General features: G+C 33.7%; 2 long non-coding RNA genes across 2 annotated transcripts; both read left to right on the forward strand.

Moving 5' to 3' along the window:
• The first annotated feature begins 276 nt into the window (after positions 1 to 276).
• LOC107094288 lies at positions 277 to 4,232 on the forward strand. The gene is made up of 3 exons (XR_001481670.1): positions 277 to 380; positions 4,031 to 4,081; positions 4,192 to 4,232. It is a non-coding gene; the product is annotated as an uncharacterized LOC107094288 (long non-coding RNA).
• A 4,087-nt stretch (positions 4,233 to 8,319) lies between these two features.
• LOC107094286 lies at positions 8,320 to 10,669 on the forward strand. Its single transcript, XR_001481669.1, has 5 exons — positions 8,320 to 8,371; positions 8,451 to 8,495; positions 9,095 to 9,139; positions 9,212 to 9,265; positions 10,555 to 10,669. It is a non-coding gene; the product is annotated as an uncharacterized LOC107094286 (long non-coding RNA).
• Positions 10,670 to 19,728: the final 9,059 nt, after the last annotated feature.

Raw genomic sequence — 19,728 nt, forward strand, 5'->3', positions numbered from 1 at the left:
AAGCGTCTTGCTCAGGGACCCAGAGTGGCAGACTGTGGGAGTCAAACTCAGAACCTCCAGAACCCAAACGCAATGCTCTAACCACTAGGCCCCATTCAGCCAGCTGATCATTCTGGCTGCACTCTGTAAAGTGGGAATTTATTTCAAGTGGGCAATTATTTGTTCACCTTGAATGCATCTTAGAACAAGCAGGGGAGGATCTGGAGGGGATGGACTCCCTGGACCAGAGTGTATATTAGTATCCTCCCTGCTCGGGTGCATCTCCTACTTTTCGACCTTCTTTATCTCCTGTTCTGTCTGAACTAGGTTTGCTATGGCAGGACGGCTGGTCATTCGAGGAGTACTGATTCTTTGCTTGGTACAGGCAGCACACACAGGGGGTGAGTTTCTAAGGCTCAGATATACATTAAAAGTACTTTTGAATTTTTTCATTTTACTATCAAACCAAAGTATTACATGATTTACATATTACTTAATATATGTTAAATCTCTGACAGTATAAAAAGGATATTCAAAAGTTTGAGCACTCAAGATAATGGGGTATTCTATGAGATTTCGCCCCACTTTTTGTTTCAATTTCAACCATCATTGTGCAATTCAGACTTATAGTGAAACAACCAAGAAAAATCCCTGAGAAAATGTTTTTAATACATGGACTGCAAAGTAATGATGCTCATAGATTAATTTCTTAGCATAAACTTTCTTTTCAATTCTAGTCAGATTGTTTTAAATCCAGTTTGCCCTCATCCAAGGAAGTTTTTTTTTTTAATTGGATTTTCAAAGTTGTAATCCACACCTTAGCGTTTACTTCTTTAGATGGACAATGTTTCATTTTTGGATCTTTACACCGTGATATATTTATATATGATGACCCCTGAGGCAATATGCAAAAGTTCCTAATTTGAAATGCTTTGTTGTCTTTCTTTACACACCTTTGCTTATATTCCATTTAAATATATAAATTGTTATTATAATTGCACTTTTTTCCAAAATCATTAGTCACCTAAAGTTATCACTGATACTGCCTGCAAAGCTCAGAATACCTTATATCTTTAGTACTTTTTCAATAACACACTCAGATAAAACTTTTTTTTTCTTAACTAATTGACAAAATCTGAAAACCTTCACATAGGTAAAAAACAGTTGTTTTTTTTATTACTTTGATCTTTTTTCTTCTTTTGTTCATAAATTTAAGACTGGACAAGAAAAGGTTTAACTAAACAATTTAATGTCTAACTTTAGGCCTTTGGGCTTTTGATTGTCTATTTTTTTATTTGTTTATCAAGCTAATTAAAATCGAGAACTGGGAGGTTTTTGCTCAGCTGCACCTTAGAAAAAGTGGGTCGGTTTTCTACCATCTTCTCATGGATTATCGTCTCTGTGAAATGTGTTAACATGTCTTTTCATGTCTGTTTTCTTTTGTAACAAGAAGGAGAATTCTTGAGTCTGAGTTATGAACTGACTTTCTGCCAAGAATGGAGATGATGGAGTTGACAGTTCTGTTAGACTTCGTCAGACTCTAACTCTTCTTGCCAAGTCAAATGTAGCTGAAGAAGATGCATGCTTTTTAATGTCTGTCTTATCTATATCTAATCCAATACCCCTTACTAAAATGCAACAAATTGCAATATATTATCCCTGCAATCAACAAATCTTGCCCTCATGAAAGCTTACCAAAAAAAAAAAACTCTGCAAACGGGTAACAGAACAATCCTGGGGGGAAAAAAAGTTTTAACAATGTATGAGGCAGCAGGGCAAAACCTAGTCAAACCTTAAGTGGAATGATTTCAATCAAAGCTAATGTCAGTTAATTGGAAATATTTGACAAGACTAAAGATATTGCTTATAGATTATCTTTGAACTTCCTCTTTCAATTATGCAAAGAATAATGGACATATCCGTCTCCAGATGTGCATAGCTGGTAGCGACAAACTTAAGATTTGTAGCTGTAGCGATACGCCTGAATGTTCTTCATTCAGTCTTAAAGCCATACATTTGTTAATCTTTCCACATTAAAATTATAGCATCGGATATTTTGCAATGGTCTTTCACCAAAAATCCTGATAAATAACCAGATGGAACATGAATGAAACCTAAACTTAATTTCGGCACTTTGGTAAGAAAAGGAGGGAAAAATCCAAGTGACCAGAAAAAGAACCACCTTAAGCCTGAAGTAAGGGTGCATTGTATTGATTTCAACCAGAATTTAAAAAAAACAAGTCTTTTAAAGTAAACACAGCCCTTTCTTATTATTGAACTAATTTATTACAAAGCCAGTGTTGTGCATTGAGACAGGCGACTTGGTGACTGGAGGGAAGTATGAGACAAATGTCTTTCAAGTGGTCGGGTTTGTCTGTCAAATTTCAAACAGCAGTGTTAAACTAAAATCCGAGAGACAAGATCCACAAAGCTCAGTGTGACCAACCTACCTTAAGGTTTTTGTTTTAGCTGTGACCATAAGATGCAGCCATATATCTTCTGTCTCAGTGACTCGACCTTTAGGCTTCAGTTTGACATTCAGAGGTAGCTTGACTTCAGTGACAGCAGCAGTCTAAATCTAACATCTACCTGTGAAAGGAGGATGGTTTTACTCATCCACACAGTCACTCCAATTACTTTCAAAGGTTCTTTAAATGTTTGTCAGAGGAATCCCTACAGTAATAAAATGCTTTAAAAGAATTCTTGATCATTTTGACTGATCAGCTTATTGTTTAAAGGCTCAGCCTTCTTTTTTTATGACATACTGACGCTTTTAAAGATATATTTTATTATTTAAGAATCTAAACAGGAAAATCACTCGTCTTCTTCTTGTGATCTTAAATTAGCTGTTATTTAAATTGTGTCCCAGCTCATTTTGCCCTTCAATGTTCACCACTTTTTCAATTTCAGGTTCCAAAATCTGTCAGTTTTCAATATTTAAGTGATAAATATTTACTTAGTTATGTAGGTGATGTATTCAGTTTTGTGATTTCATCAAAAAGGCCTTAGGCAAAAAAAAAAAAAAGTAAAAATGAAACAGTTTTAGTAGCCTCGTGGATTTTTTCTTTATGTCTATTATCGAATAATTTCTTCTTTGATAACGGATAGATTAAGACATTAGGACATTTCTTTCTTAAATCCTGATCCAGACTTTGAGTATTGCACTTTCATGGAGGAACTTCCATCATTATATTAGGCCAGACTATGAACGGTGGTTTGGCTTTTATTGTTTGTATTGCTTACAGCATTTATTATGAATTTACTATGTATTTTTATTCAACTGTGCAGCACTTTGAACGCCTCATATGTCACAACACTTCTTAAATAAACGCTTGATGGATTGATTAAAAATGGCCATTAAATGACATTCCTAATTTTAAAACACATATATGTTTAAGAAGGAACCTAAGAAAAATACTTAGAGATAGAGGTGATGTATGTTAACCTTAACAATACACAAAAATGGAGACAAAAGTTTCATGAGTTGTGAGAACACCTTTTTCTCTATTTGGTAAGGTTTTCTTAAAATTGGATACTAAAAAGACAAATTGGTTTTGCAGCTCCAAACAATCTATGGTGAAAAATTTCTTTTTTTTTTTTTTTAGTAAAAATGAATAGAAAATTGACAAACTACATGACTTTAAAGTGAGTAAATTAGTAAAGAGTTAAGATTAGCCAGCCTCAGAGGGCCCTGCACACTAGATAATATCTTCATCAGCAGAACTCTCTAATTTTTATACGTTACAGTAAGTAGATATTGAAATGATTATATCCCTCCATCCATCCATGTGTGAACTTCATCATGCTATTTGTCTATCCAAATTATTTTTGTTGCTGAATATAATGACTTTATGTTTTATTCTTATTCTCGTCAATCATGTTAATGCCTGAGACATTATGGCAAGTAGTTGAAACCTTTGTTGTAACATTTTTTTTTTTATTAAACATTAACAAGCTGAACTAAACTGCAAAAACATACAAGTAAAACTGGATTGCAGAGATGAAATTGATGCAAAACCACTTTTTAATAAATGTATTTTGTTATGATAAGGTTATAGCGCCTCATATGGAGCTTCCAATGGACAAGGACCTCATCCTAACGGTGACCCACTTAGTTTTTTGTGCTTGAAATAACTTACAAATGCAGTTTTGATGATTTTTTTTGTCAGAACACATCTTTGGTCAGTTAATTATGATTTCTAACTTTTTCAGGAAATGTCCCTCAGCGTGGTGGCAGACTGGGATCATTCCTAATCCCATCGAAAGGTAAAGAAGAGCTGCAAGATTTAGGTTCACACTTATTTGTTTCATTCAAATAATACTTATTTTTTAATATCAGGTGTTGGACGGACATTGGGACAACAAAATGGACACACTGGGTATCCAACAAAAGGAAATGGTTAGTGTGGAAATTAAATTGTATTACAAGTTGAAATGATTTCTTCTCAGACCTTATTTATAGTTTTGTCTTCAGATGCTGTTAATTTTTAATTGTTTTCAAAATCCTTTATATTTAATAAAGTGTCGAGATATAATTTTGTTTTGCTGAAGGTTATGGAGCTGTTGCTGGGATGAACAAAGGATCCGGAGTCAATAGTAGGTTTCATGTATTCATTCTGTAAATTCTATGAAAAAAGTTGATCTTCCATTGCTGATATGAGACTAAACGGATAAAGTAGTCAGATTTTATGCTGTGGTCAGTAATGTGTATATCATTGTAGTTCCAAAAATCCAATCCAAAACTGGTAGGGCATGTGTGCCATATACTTTATTTGTAAATTCTGTAAATTTAAGAGCAATAAAACAGAGTATGAAAGGAGCAGATTAAGGTGCACAAAAGTATTTTGAGTAAAATCTACTGAATACATGTGGTTCTATTTACTACTGTATAATATGAAAGGAAACTTGGTGGTACCTATAATTTTCCAATTTGAAGAGATTTTAATCTATCCTTAATAATTTTGATCAAATTGAAATAAAAAAATATCAATCATTGTCAGCCACCTGTGTTGAAGATTTTCTTTTTAATAATTTTTGAATTGCAGGTTGAGCTGCAAAAAATCATTCAACAGGCTCCAAATTGTCCCCAGACCTCCCGTTTGGAGACTCCTTCAAACTTCACTTTGCTGTGGAGACATTTTTAATACCCTCATGCTTCATAGTGCTGTTTTATTGAATGTCCTCCAAGCATTTGTTAGATATCTGGGACCAGATATTCAGAAGGTTTGAACATCTTAAAACACTCAAAACGTGATGTCATATGCAGAGCAGATCTTCAGAGAAGCTGCAAAGGGATTTGCATTTGCCATTCAGCAGACGGCATCTACAAACCTTTTTTGTGCGTGTGCCTTTATCAATATGCAGATCATATTCTAACTAAGCAAACTCATAGTAGGATATGCAAATGTAAGCATTTACCACGTGCAAAGCAATTTTACAAATCTGAAACTCAATTGCAGCCACAGTCTTTTTCTTTTTTTTTTTATCTCTGAAAGTCGGTACTACTCAATCACCAGACAAAGAAAAGCTTTAACTTTTTTCAAATGTTGTTTTTTTTCATTACTTTTTTAGGCTACCCATATGAAGTGTACTATAAATATCATTCGGCATTATCATTGTTTTTATTAAAATAAGTATAGTTATATCTACACGGCTTAGAACCATATTTGTCTTTGCATGTTCTACCTACAGCACATGGATTCGGCTGAACCAAACCAGTCTGCTCAACTTACCATTTTTGCAGAAATCTTTCACCTCAAACACGCCCGCTTATTGCATTCACACACAAAAACTCTCCACATGCAATTTAGAGCCCCTTCATTGGAATATTTGAAGATTAGGATCTTTGATGTATCTACAAATGTAAAAAAAATTTTGATTTTGGGAAATAAAATTATTTTGTTTATTTGAAATCAACCGATTACTCATGAATTATCTCAGTGACATGTACAGTGGAATAAAGGATGCTCTGATTTACCAAATGATACCAAGTAAAGTTGTTTTTCAACATCAAGGACAGGTGTAGTTTCCTGGAGCAATTAAAGGAAAATAGAGTTAAAATTACCCCCCAGAAATAAATATGTAAAGGTGTCTTTAAGTTTTTACTGAATTAAAATTTCAGTAAAAACGTCATAACAAACACCATTAGGAATCAGTTCTAATGGAAACAAGAGCTTGCCAAAGGTTGCTAGGTCCACAATGAATGTGTAGGAACGCTGGCATAAAATGGGCATCAAAAGGTTAAAAATTGTGCTGGATTTTTAGTTTTAGATCCTAATGCAACATGGAAACACAGAGCAGATAATGGCACAAGGTTTTTTCTATATCAACTTTCATACAAAAGTGCTGGCCCTTTTCTTTAAACAGAAGAAATATTACTATCAATTCTTACATTCTACAGTTCTATTATACACTAAAAACCATAACACCAATCTCTGCAAATAAACATAACTTTTTTGTGCCTATTCTGATAATCTAATGCATCTATTCTAGGAGGAAATCAAGCCGTCTTATCCTCTAGAAGTGGATCCATGACTAATGGTACAGTAGATGTGGTGTATTAAATATTTCAGTTTTACTGATAAAGCTGAGCAAAGCATAATCAACTATATTTACTGTAGGATATGGACTGAAAGCTGGCTCATCAATTGGACAACAACTGAAAGGTGGGTTAACTTGTGTTTTAAGAACTGCTCACACTCAGAACTGCGTGTTTTAAATCAAGTTTTATTCTTGTTTCAGGTTACACTACTCAGAATGCTGCCTATGGAGGACAAGGAACTAGAGGTGATGTTATTTAAGACATTTGAATGTTTGATGTGTCATAGAAAAGGTTTTTAGGAACTAAAAAATAAAATGGAATAAAAAAAAACCTTATTCGTCTCACAGTGGGGAAATTCAGGTCTCTCAGTTGTAATAATACAATGTCGTCTGAAGCAGCAGTTTCAAAACAGGGAACATGTATGAGTACATTTCAGTTCTTTTAAAACGATTTTGCAATTGTTGATATCAGTTTTGTTGAGGGAGGGGGAAAAATGGCTTTCATTCATCACCCTCTGATTAGACCCTCTGCCATAACTTTGTCCTCTGCTCCTGACATGTTTCTAATACACTTTTCTTTTCCAGTTGACTAAAAACCACACACAATTATGAAATTTACAAATTCCTCTGATATTCAGTTCATACAAATTGTTATCATCAGGACATAAATACTGGATTTCCCAGCAGTATCATCAAACCAACAGTGACATTGCCTTCTTATTGGTGATGTTAGAGGATTAGACTTTACTATTAGAGCCCATATTTATGTCAACCTCTGCAATATATCAATAGATTTTTTTTAAGTTAACAGCATTGCATTAGCTAAATTAAGAAAAAAATCCATCAAGTTAACAAACTAAAAATAATTTATTGTATATTCTCTTAGCAAATCATATACATTCTTATTACTTATTCCCAAAGTTCACAGAAAATATAGTGATTTTATGCAAAAAAAATATTAGATTTCTGTCATTTTGCAGGTAAACTGTACTGCAGCTGCTGTTCAAAACAGATTAGTGACAAAAAGTCAATAGGAATAAAGGAATAAGTATACCATTTCCTGAACAAAACGCCAAACAACCCAACTGAATGATGCTGCTACCACCGTGTTTTACAGTGGGGATGGTGTGTGAACATTGTGTGCAGTGGGGAGTTTGTTTGTTTTTTTGCCACACATACCACTTTGATTGAAAACCAAGAAGGTTCAATTTTGGTCTCCTCTAACCAGAGCACCTTTCTCCCCTTACATGGCTTGCAGCAAACTTTAATTTCTCTACAGTTCTTTTTAAAGGCAGGATTTGATTCTCTGCAGCTCAAAAATAGTCATCCTAAGCCTCTTTGCTGCTTCTCTGATCAACTTTTTACATTCTGTCAGTATAAACTGCTGTCCAAGCATAGTTTTGCAGTTGTCACACCATGTTTGTTCCGTAATGTAATAAACCTCAGAGGCCATTACACAACATCTCTATACTGAGATTATATCAGTCTAATGGGGTTATTTCTGTGACTTCTAGAGACAATTGGTCAGTCCAGATTTTAAATGGAGATTCTAGAAAACGGTACCTGCATGCTACATAGTAAGCAACCATCCAGTTTTCTATAAGTGTAAATATGAAACTGGTCATAGTTAAAAAAATTTGGGACATTGTATCATAAGATTTTTTTTTTTTAAATACTAAAAGATTCAGATAATAGAAAACATGTTATGAAAAATGGAGCTGTTGCTAAAGGTTTAAAGAGGTTTATATTGTATATCTCAAATTACAAGCAGTGCTGTTTATCACTCTGGAATTCTTTGTCACTACAGGAGGAAATCTGGCCTCTTTACCTGCAGGAGGTGGAGCCGCTAATGGTAGATGTAGAATTTCTATGAGTCTCTGTGGTGAAAATAGTTAGTCTTTTATTTTACTTATTTTTCTTCTTTTTTGCAGGATATGGATATAAAGCCGGAACAGCAAATCTGCAACAAATGAGAGGTGATAAAACCCAGATTTGGGTCTCAGTGTTGCTCTTGAAAGTGAATGTCTATATTTATATTTATAACATGTGAACAAATTATTATTTGGCTATTACTTAATCAGAAAAATACTATACAATATATATGTAAGATGTAAGGACCACTTGAGATGAGTATTTCAAACAAAAATGTGGACAGAAAATTACTTTGATTTTTTTGTTTTTATTATTATTTAAGTTACATCTAATATAGGTCATTTGAAAAAAAAAAAAGATATAAGACTGGTTTAACATAATTTAATTGAAAGAAGAGCAAAAAAAGAACAATAATTTGTTTTTGTATGTTTTCTACAAATATAAATATCCAATGAAAGCAATAAAGCAAATAACTTGCTCTAGTTTATTTTAGGGGGGCTTCTTTCCTACATGTAGAACAGATTTTGTTATCATTTCTATGTAAATATTTGAGTAAAATTTACCATTTTTCCTGAGGACAAAGCTAGTTTTTTTGTTCTTATCCTTATTTTCAGTTATATTTCTAAAGGAAATCAACTTAAAAGACTCTTTTAAAGTGTGTTTTAACTGTTTTAAGACAATATGATTCCTGTATTTCTTGCAGAATATGGAGTTATATCTGGTCCATCCAGCAGACAACAACCCAGAGGTTGTATAAGTTGTTACATTTACTCATACTGTTCTGTTAAACCTCTCTTTTAATGGTATTTTACTCTTGCAGGAGGTTACGAGGCTCCAGCTGGTAGATATGTCGCACAAGGAACCAAAGGCAATGGTAATACAGTCTGTAATGAAGCATATTTCAAGTCAAATCAATATTTTTACATAAAGTTGTACTCATAAGTCTACAAACTTTGGCAGAATTTATTTTTTGCCCTTTTTTTTAGAATATAAGACACAAGTACTTTTCTTCCACTCGTGGTTAAGTGTGTTTCCTCTTTAAACCGTAATATCAACAGAAACATCCCAACGTTCAATGAGATTGAGGTTACCATCTCCTAAAATAGTCTGTGTTTTGGATTCTTTTCATCTGGCCAAATGTTGGTTTTTCCCTTCTTAGTTTGACTTTGAACATTGTTTATAGTTATTTTTAAAGCCTATCTTTTCTGTCTAATAACTATTTCTACCACCGTGCACATCTACAGTAAAAATGTAATCCTAATTATCAACCAGTGCTTTTAAGTTGAGTTAATTATTCCAACTGGTAAGCATTTTTCTTATCTAACGAAACCCAGCTGAGTGCAGAAAATTACAGAATTTCAACATTAGTTAGCTCCTATTGAATGAGCCTATAGCAGAAGTGGATAATTGCTTCTTAGCGTTAGTTTAGCAGTCATCCCTGATACTAAACATGCATATGACAGCAGTGGAGAGAAGACCTCCCCTTTAGCAGGAAGAAACCTCCTGCAGAACCTACTCGGTGTGAACCACCATCTACCAGGACTGACTGCACTGGAAAAACAATCTACCTACTCAAATTACCCTTAATTTGAGTAGGTAAATTAGATAGTTTGCCAATGGAATGAGTATTTTTAACTCTTAAAATAAGATAATTAGATAATATGCACTTGAAAAAGGACAATGCAATTGTTTTGCCTTATTTTAAGTGTAAGTTGTCTTATTCCATCTGCAAAATGTTTCTTTTACCTCCTCAATCAAAGAAAAATACACTTATTTTAAGAAAAAAATATTAATCTAGATTTTGATTGTTTCCACAACCCTCCCACATAGAAGGCAACGCATGTAAGAGTTAGTGAAAGAAATAGCTTTTTCAATTGCTTCGTCTTAGCGACTCAAATTAAATACAGTCATGAGTATCACTCATAGAAAGAGTTCACAAAGGTAATGCAAGAAATAGTTTAGGTGAAAAATCAAAGCTGATGTGGAGCGATTACCTCAAAGAATCGTGAAACTAGTCTATTTTTAGCGTACTTATTATTAGTAAAGACAATATTAATGTTTTCTATAACAATGTAACTTCTGCTATTTAATATAAACCTATAATAACAACCGTAGACCAAACAGAAAACGTCTATTTTTATTTGTGCTTTTTTTTAATCACAGGTTATAGTGCTCCTGCAGGTGCATATGGTGGACAAGGAAATAAAGGTAACTGTACTTGATTATATTAAGAAATAAAATACCATGCATAATGAGAGCATAAAAGTGTCCTTTTAAGCTCTCATAAAGTGAAGAACTCGGCTGTTGCAGGTTACGCTGCTCAAGCAGGTGGATTTACATCATATGGAGAACAAGGCACTAAAGGCAACGGTAATCTCTTTGTGGACACACTGATCAAAATAGGCTGCATGTTTAATATTTTTGTTAGAGTTCCCAAAACCTGATACAGTCTTTAACAGTTTGGACTAAATTTGTGTTAAACCTTCTGAAAACATTTAGCCGTTCCCTGTTAATAGTATGAAATTAATTATTCCTTAGGTCAAAGCCTTGCAGCTGGACCATCCAGTGGGACCCTCACAAGGCAAGATGGTAATACATTTAAAAATTACATGGTAGCTATTTTGTTCTTCCTCTATTGGCTCTCTGTGCATTAAATAATTCATTTTAAGATCCTAATGTTGGCTTAAAAACGGAAACCTCTGTACTGCTCATCACAATGATGAAATGTTTTCCCTTGAAACCATAAAACGATTCATGATTCATAAAAAACTATGTTAAATTTGAAATATGTGATGATTAAAAAAAACATAAATACGTACTTGAAGCATGTTATCCTTATTTAGCAGGTCAAGGAGGACATGGAGGGAATCCCATGAAGGGATATACCCAACCTCCTTTTAGGCCAGGTAATGTGGCTTTTATTTATTTTAAGAAACTCATAACTCAGACTATGACTAATCTTTTACATAATTTTTTCTGTCCCAGCGGTGGGAATGGGATATTTCAAAGGCCCCCAACCTGCCAGAAACCAAGGGCAGGGTAAGTGGAGGTAATTTCGCATTGCTAAGCCTACCCAACAATATATTAACTTGTTTGTATTTGTTATACAGCATATGCTGGTAATGGCTATAATGGGTACAGAACTAAAGGTGAGTAGATGCCTTTTGACAGTCAAAGACAATATCACTATTTTTATTTTCATAATCCAAAAACTAAAAAATACATTTAGAGGTATAAATGTCTTTAAAGGCACTTCTTATATTTAAACAATGTTTAAAGGTTTCAATGGCGGCTATGGCAGTGCTGGTTTGGGTCTGGGACCTCGGTATGGAAATGGAGCAAAGGGGCCAATGAAAGGTATGATTCTGCAGAACAAAAAATACTTCCTGACCATGTTTTTATACATAGCACGGAGTGAAAATATATATTTTTTAGGTTATGATGGATCAGCTGGTATAGTAAACGGACAAGGTTCACAATTGAATGGTAAATATTATTTATGATGCTCTATAAAACAAAAAAAAACAAAATAACAATTTTAACTGTCCTAAATCATTCGAAAGGTCGTGCTGGAGTCAGATCACCAAATGGTAATGGAGCCATGCCAAATGGTAGTTTCTATATTTATTGGTATTATTAGATATATGGGGTCAGATTCATACTAATTCTCATTTTCTGTGTAACTATTTAGGTTATGGAAACCTAAACAAAGGAGCTGCAAAGGCTGCTAAAACAGGTGATTGTTTTAGCACATTCCCCATGTGCACTAAAGATTTATTTTATAATTGTTCTGTTTTACCCCTCATTTTTATTCCAAATGTTAAATTGTTGATGATTATTTCAATTTTCTTTTTAACAGAATTTTCCAATCACTTCAATGGTCGAGGTGCCATTTCTAAAGGTAAGAGCATTTCTCACATCTGACTGTCTAAGTGCATTTCCTAACTTTCAGCTGTCTTATCATGCAGTATTTGCAGTCAGCATATTTCTGATGCATTTTATGCTTTAACTGTTTGAATAGAGATTACCATACCACCCTCAGGAAATTGCATGAGCCAGCCTTGTAGTCCACACATTTCTGTCTGATATCTATCATATGAAAGATTCAAGAATGCATTTGTCCTTTTCCCTGAAAATACACCTGGCATTTCACAAACAGGCATATTTTATGTAACTCTTTCTGAAAAACAAACAAAGAAGAAATTCAGTCTGATTCAATTATAGATACTAGGAGAATTAAAAAGAGATTAGATGTTTTTTCACAAAATGTATCTACACTTCTTGCTTCAGCTTTATATTCTTTGAAATTAAATAGCCTTTAAGTGCTGTAACAAAATAAACTAATGTCAGATGTATAGCGTAATTCTGACCCATTAACTTGCTCAATAAATGATCAGCCGGTTAAATTTTTCTGGTATCGACAGATCTTTCATGCAAATAGAAGTTTCTGCAGGACTGTTTGCTTTCTGCATTCAGAGTTACTGTATATCTGACTCACTTTTTACGCTGTTTTTACAAGCGGCACATAACCAAAGTGCAAAGCAGAAGCCAACATGGTTGCCTTTTATTTTGATAAGACTTGTTGATTATTTGGCTCAAAATGCGAGCAGTTCTGAGTTAGTCTAAGGGAGACAGAAGTGACCTAAAAATGTTCCACTTTTCAAGTTCAGCGCTTTGGTGGGAGCATCACTGGATTTTAGATCAGGCAAAAATGCAAATAAAGACAGGTGGCTACAGCAGCCAGTACATATTCTCTGTCTAACCCTAACACTAACCCTTATATCAATCAAAATTATTTGAGCACCTATAATAAGGCCAAAACCACATAAAGAAGGCTTTAATTTTTCAAAGCAGGCTAAATGGAAACCCCACATCTTATTGGGGGTAGGAATATGTAAAATTACACACCAACAACAGCCCAGTGGAGTTGGTGTTCCTAGGGAATTAAGAAATGCATCGCACTTGCAGACTTGCAATAAGATTTTGACATGCATATTATGTATGCTAACACTTTATTAAACATGTTTTTTGTGTGTCTTTTATGAGCAATTATAATATAATTAAATATCTTTTGGTAAATGAAGGGTATGGAAATTCCAGGGGAGTTGCTGCAATGCCTCAACAAGGTAATGCTCATGGTTCAAGATTTTATTAAAAGTTGTGAAACTCTTACGGACTTTTCTTTTATTTATGCATTTAATCTTAAGGGTATTCAAACGGAGCAAGTCCAAATGGGTATGGATACAACCCTATAGGTACTGGATCAACTTTTAATCATTATGAGATGTAATATTTCCTGGTTTACTGTTATACCACGATAACTGAGCGTGTATTTTATGTGTTTAACCCAAGGTTATGGAGCTGCTGCTGGAGCTGTCAAAGGATTTGGTCCCCAAATAAATGGTGACTGGTTTTATAATTATTATTTGACTGTTTGAGTGTTGTTATGATGAATTTAAATTTTTATCATTTATTGGTTGAAAATTTTTTTTACTTTTCCTTATTTTATGTTTTCCAATCTTCGTGGCAACTTGGTAATGTCATGTGTAAGGCCAAGGAGTTAGCAGAGCTGCTGCACAGGGGGGGCAAGGACCCAGACCTGAGGGTATGTCCTCTTTACAAAGATTTAGGTTTATCAAGTAAATCCCTCTGAAATGTGTCATATCAGAAAATGCAAATTTTCTAATTTTGTCTAATTTTTGAATGGCTCTGAATGAGAATACCTTTTTCTTGCCTTGGCTGTTTACATAACACATGACTAATAAAGCATTTACCGTTTCTTCTTTAGAAAGCATAGATTTGTCTGTATTTGCACCTTTTATTAATTTCAAATGTTTTTTTTTTAGCTTTTTCTAAAAAAAAAAAAAAAAGTTTTAGAAAACAGCATTTTAAAATGTATCAGGATTTTTGTAAATTATTTCTTTTTTTGGTTTTCAGGCTATGGATTGGTTAATGGAAAAGGTCAAGCTTTAAGAGGAGCAGATGTACCAAATGGTAAAAGCCTTAAAGGCGGAGTTCTGCCTTCTCAACAACAGACTGCAGCATCAGTGAAGGGTGGAATACATCAGCAGGTTATAACTCCAGGTGAAGTACCTGCTGCTCCCAGTGCTACCGGTGGTGTCCACTACCAGGAGGCCAATGACAAGTACCAACAGCTGCATTCACCTGTGTTACAAAACAAAATGTACAAACAGACACAGCTAAACCTTGAGTCCAATCCAGAGTCAGCTCCAGCACTTCCTGCTGCCAGATACACCGACCGTCAGCCTGGACCTGAACTGGCACCTGTGGGTCTTCAGGATGGGGGTCAAAAAGGAACCATATATGGAACCGTACCAGAACCAAGAGCGGTTCTTCCTCCAGGCAAGTGAACTTATTTAAACATTTGAGTCATTTTCCATGCTATAAAACTATCCTCTTTCATCTATTATCAATTATTTTATCAATTATTGTAAAGAAAAAATTAAGTACATTTTAATCAACAATTAAATATCTGAAAAATACAGTAAATACTACTTTTTGTAAAAAACAAAAAAACAAAAGTTTGTTTATTTGTAAGTAATTTACATTAGAATTATATACATATTTATATGGGGTTAAACATTTTTATGCTTTAGACTTTTGTAAACATACTTTTATGTCTTTTCAGTAAATAAAATTTTTGTTTCAGATTAAAATACAATGTTAAAATCTGAGAAATTAAACTAATAATTGTTTTGCAAATTTATTAAGCATATATCATTTTTGTTCTTAACCTGTAATTTGCAGATAGCAAAACGTGCTTAGAAGAGGTTTTATTTTTGTACAGCACATGAGCCAATTAAGCTAAAAATAAGATTGGCAAAATACTGGATATATTAAGGCTTTTTCATAAAAAAATACAAATTATATATATTTTTACATTTTTTAATTGATAACTGTCCTAAGTGGATTGTTTGAGTCTGTGGACTCCAAAGATGATTTTTCAGATGTATTTTAGTAGCCTTTCAAATAAAAAAATCTCTTAAAAGTCATTTGAAATCTAGAAATAATATTACTCCATTTCAGATTACAATTCTTACACATATTGTTGTATTTTCTTGTCATAATTTTGTACTAAACCAATCTAAAACGTTATAATCTAAGATAAAATGAATAAAAAATAAAATTTAAATAAATATTTTTTGTGTTTTTTTTTTTACTAAAATCCACATTTATCACTGATTTTACTTTTACTGATTAACATGACACCAATGTAGTATTGATTTTCAAAGATCAGCAAATCACCACCCAAAAACTTTTAACTGTATATTTGAAACTAAGCCACTAAACTGATAACTTATTTTCAACATATTAAAGTTGAATCCTAAATAACATGATGATTGCGCAGTGTGCTGCAAAGAGATGTTTACAGATGGTCAAAAGCAGCCATCTCAGAATTTATTTAAACAATTTCCTTTCAGATCCCATTGAGTCTCTTAAAACACCTCTGCTGTAAATTATGTAAATTATGTCTGACCTTCCCTGACTGTGAGGATTTGTTATTTATATGGTCATTATATTGGAAGGAAACTAAATGGTGATGACATGTGTGGCCTCTAGGTTATGTGGCTGGAAGTGCTGTTCCTGAGCAGAGCTCTGCAGAATCAGATGTTGTTTTTGGTGTAGATGGAACAGGTGACCATCAAAGTTCCAGAACCATAAAAAACAAAGCTATTTCTGGGTCAGCTGAGAGCACAGATAATGTCTCTCCTGAGGAAACACAGAGTGTGGCTGCAGCAGAGAGGACATACGTCAAGAGTCGGCCTGAAACAGGACAGGGAAATCTCCCAGATGGGGAACCTGGTAAATGATTCCTGGATGCGAGCACGTTGACAGACTCAGACTGCATGTTCAACTGAACTGAGGAATGAAGGGTTTGCTGAGTTGCACATTGCCGGTCTAACCTGCCTGATGTTTAAAAAAATCCCACTCTTCTCTGTAATGTCTTCCTCACCACCGAGGATGCTGCTCCACAACCTTTTTAAAGAAATCAATGATATATATTCTACTAGACGAAATGGGTTTTCTTCTTTCTTGTGTTTTGTTTTCTTTGCCAATAGTTTTACAGATAAATCAACGCATGATTTTATTCTTTTGCATTTTGTGCATGAATTGAATTGCAAGTTTAACACATTTGATATATTTAATCAAAATGAGCAATCAATGCTGCAAAGAAAGGTTTTAGAAAAGACTTACATTTCTGTCTCTTGATTATTTGTTGTCAGAGAATGGCAGAGTTTCTGTCTCTGGCGGTCAAGGAGCTAAACCGGCCAAACCTGGTGAACATCCATTTTTTCTCCCCTAAATCTCAGTTTGATGCAGTTTAGTTATGAGGTCTAAATTGATGAATAAACATGAGTAGAATATTTGAAGGATAAAGATAGTTGGATTGTTTTTATATAGTTTAAACCTAAAATTGATACATTATATTAAAAACAAAGTTTATTTTTCCTTTTATTTCCATATTTTGAGTCCTTATTCTTATTCTTTTGTTTTTGCAGACTGTGGACCATATGGACAATGGATGAAGAGATTAAGATCTGGTAAATTTACAGAATGACTGAGTGTGTATTTATTTCAATGTGATCTAATGATTTAATGAGGATTTCCTTAAATTATCAAAAAGTTTAGAACCTATGTACTGCAAGCAAGAAAAATACCATTTATCTATAATAGTCTGTTTTTTTTTAAAATACTTTCCATCCCCTCATTAAATGAATTGTACTAAAAGACAGTCATAATCTCTAATAATTCTCCTATAGTTCTTTTAATATGAATTTGAAGATTTCCTCATACCTCCCTCCTCACTATGTGCGGTGGCAAAATGAACATAAGTGCTTATTCAGCCTTCTGAACACTTCTTGTTTCACTCTTTTCCTTGTTGATAAAGCTCAAACTAATAAGTTTATAACTTTAGACAAATAGATGCTCTCATGATGCCATTTCTTGACTTGTAAAAAGCAACACCCATCAGACATCTATGTTTCTTGTGTTTTATATATTAAAAAGTGAAGAAAAAGTTATTAGATGCTTGAAATCATTTGCATATTAGAGTATAGATTTAAAAAAAAAGACATGGAACATATTTTGCAAAGGCATTAATCGCTGTGCTACAAAAAAAAAAATCTTAATTTTTTTTTATTTTATTTAAAAGTGTGATTAAACCTTCTGGTGTGGAATGCTGAAAAGGCAAATGAAGGTGAAGGTTTCGAAGTCCTGTTTAGTTTTGCTCTGTCACTCTTCTGTGTGGTGCTTTATGAAACAAGGTGGTGATGAAGCAAAATAATACCTGCATGGTTAACATTTGCCCCGACTAAACAGTCTATTCTTCTTACCTCTGTGTATCTGTGTGCTTTTATTTACCTTTTATCTTCCTGCTCGTACACCTGAATTTCCTTAGTGGGAGACAACTTTTGATATTTCTATTTTATGCTATTTTAAATCTGGGAAGAAGCTGTACAAATAGTTAATTTTTTCTGTTTTTCATTCTTACTTTCCTTGTAATTTAATTTTGGTCCTTGTTCTTATTTTCTATTCTCTCCCTTTTTGACTTTTCTTATCTTTTGTCATATTTTCTTTTTGATTTCTTTTTATTTTCTCTCATTTTTTCTTACTTTAATTTTTGCTAAAAAGTTTTCATTTGTTCTTTAAATAAACCAACTTAGTTTTATTCTATCTTTAACAAATCTTTAATTATAAATTGATTTGATTGTGAGTGTGATTTGAGCTTGCCTGAAAAATAACTCATTCATGTATGCAGCAATTTCATCACTTTACCTGCTTTTATAAGCTTTTCCAACAGGTTTCAGCCTGAGTTTTAGTTAAGACATGTTTATCTGCAGGTTATAAAGGTAATCTCAACATTCCAGGAGTTGGTAATGGACATCGAGCAGGTAAATTGACTTGGTTACATCTGTTACATCTCATTTTTTTATCATATTGAAGTTCCATAAGTGGATTTTCCCTAACAGGTCTTGGGTATCCCCATAGTGGAAAAATTGCACAGCCTGGTAAAATATTTTATTCTCTAATTATTATTATTATTAATTTTTTTAATGATCATTAAAATGTTTTTGGTAACTGATCTGCATGATTGAAGGTTACGGACAAGGAATCCAGCCTGCAGCCGGTTATGGACATTTATATGGAGGTTTGGTGCCAAATACAAGTCTATACCTGTTCAAAATAGGATTTTGTTGTTTTTATATGCATTTTTTTGTCACATGATATGAGATGATGACATTGCATGACTAAAGATGAGTTTTTTGTTGTTTTTTTTAGTAGGAAACATGGGCTTAGGTAAAGCAGCCAAATTAGGTATGAAGCCTCCTCTAAAAATCTGCTGTTTTAATGTTTCTCAGATTACCTAACATCTGCATTTTAACTTTATTTATGCTCTTTATTCAGATCCTGTGAATAGTTTTGGTGTTGTTGGACAGCCTGATTATGCAAGTACGAAAATTTACGCACATTTTGTTTAGAAAATCAGTTGTGGTTTATGTTAATCATCAGAAACTCAATATTTTTTGTTGGTTTTTTTAGCTCTTGGCCAAGTTACACCCATTGAGCAGTCAGGTATGAGTAAAGTTATATATGTGAAAAATAATCGGAGCCTAATGTCACTTAATGTGTGAAAATAATGCTAATTTTTCAGGCGGCACCATGCAGGTCTCATTTAGTGAAGCCCCAGTCATCTCTGCTGGAATTGATGGTAAGACCATCATTCTTTTGCTTCTTCTGAGCATCTTGCAGCAACAGCTTAACGAGGTTCTTCATTTTAATTAAGGAAAAAGTCAGCTGGAGGCTCAGGCTGCAGGCTTTCTTCCAAATGGAGCGCCTCCTAGTGGCCAAACACTTGGAATGGCTTCAGAGAAATCCAACGCCAAATATGGTGAGTTCAGTGGACAAGTGATTCTCCAAACTAAATTAGTATATTATTCTACGTGTCCAGTAAAACTGTCAGTTTGTCCATGCTTCCTCAGGTGCTGCTGGGCTACATATTGGCCAACCTGTCAATCTGGACAATAATGGTGTAAGAAATTATGGTATGTCTGTTACAGCTGCACGTTTTGACCTATAACTTCTGGACTTAATAAATACATTTTTGTCTTATGTCTCTTTAGGTTATGGAGTTAACCCATATGTGCCTGCAGGTGAAGCCAAAGCAAATGGAAAATATGGTGAGAACATGTTAGATTTGTAATAAAACAATTGATCATCTGGGATGCATTAAACTTTTGACTCCTTTTACACAAAGATTTAAAGTTTTCGTCCATTTCATCAACGTAAAATTTTCAGCGCCAGTTAACTTTATTT

The sequence above is a fragment of the Cyprinodon variegatus genome, unplaced genomic scaffold (assembly GCF_000732505.1).
Source record: "Cyprinodon variegatus isolate N-32 unplaced genomic scaffold, C_variegatus-1.0 Scaffold475, whole genome shotgun sequence".
Taxonomy (NCBI): Eukaryota; Metazoa; Chordata; class Actinopteri; order Cyprinodontiformes; family Cyprinodontidae; genus Cyprinodon; species Cyprinodon variegatus.